Here is a 658-nt window from a genome sequence, read left to right on the forward strand (position 1 = left end):
TATATATATGCATATATGCCTACATAAAAATACTATCAATATATATATATATACGTATACACACATCTAAAATATACGCACTTCATGGTACAAATGTAATCTGCAATATAATATTGTATTCATTCTCCACTTTTAATCAGTTTAAATCCAGCCATCTTTCCCAGCAATAACAACAACGTAGCGTGTTCAATCCCAACAAGAAGCAATATAGAAAGAGAAAGGATATTAAAAGAGAAATTGAAATACACTTTTAACAGCACACATAATTATAAAATGAAGTGGCCTTAAAGTGAGGGTCTCGTTTTGTGTGTCGCATCTGTTTGAAACTGATCCCTCATTTGTTTGTCTCTACCCTTATGTATTTCTTTTATTTCTTTGAAAAGAAAAACAGTCTTGCCTTATTCGTTTACTAATTTAACTAACTCCAAATAATGCTATTATGATTTCTATTTTTAGCCCACTTTTAATATATATATATATATATATTATATTTTATCTTGGTGCTTGTTAGTAGATGTACATAGAGAATATATAACATATATAATGTACACGGATATGTATGTGTAAACGTGTCTCTGAAAATATGTATACACACACACACACACACACACACTCACATATGTAATCGTTTACCAGGAATACATGCATTCAAGCATAT

The 658-nt window shown here is 29.5% G+C and overlaps 1 protein-coding gene across 1 annotated transcript in view; it reads left to right on the forward strand.

The window, feature by feature from the left end:
- Window positions 1-658, forward strand: part of LOC106883714 (nonsense-mediated mRNA decay factor SMG7) — a 68,760-nt gene that overhangs the window by 979 nt on the left and 67,123 nt on the right. The window lies entirely within an intron of this gene.

The sequence above is a fragment of the Octopus bimaculoides genome, chromosome 22, assembly GCF_001194135.2.
Source record: "Octopus bimaculoides isolate UCB-OBI-ISO-001 chromosome 22, ASM119413v2, whole genome shotgun sequence".
Lineage (NCBI taxonomy): Eukaryota > Metazoa > Mollusca > Cephalopoda > Octopoda > Octopodidae > Octopus > Octopus bimaculoides.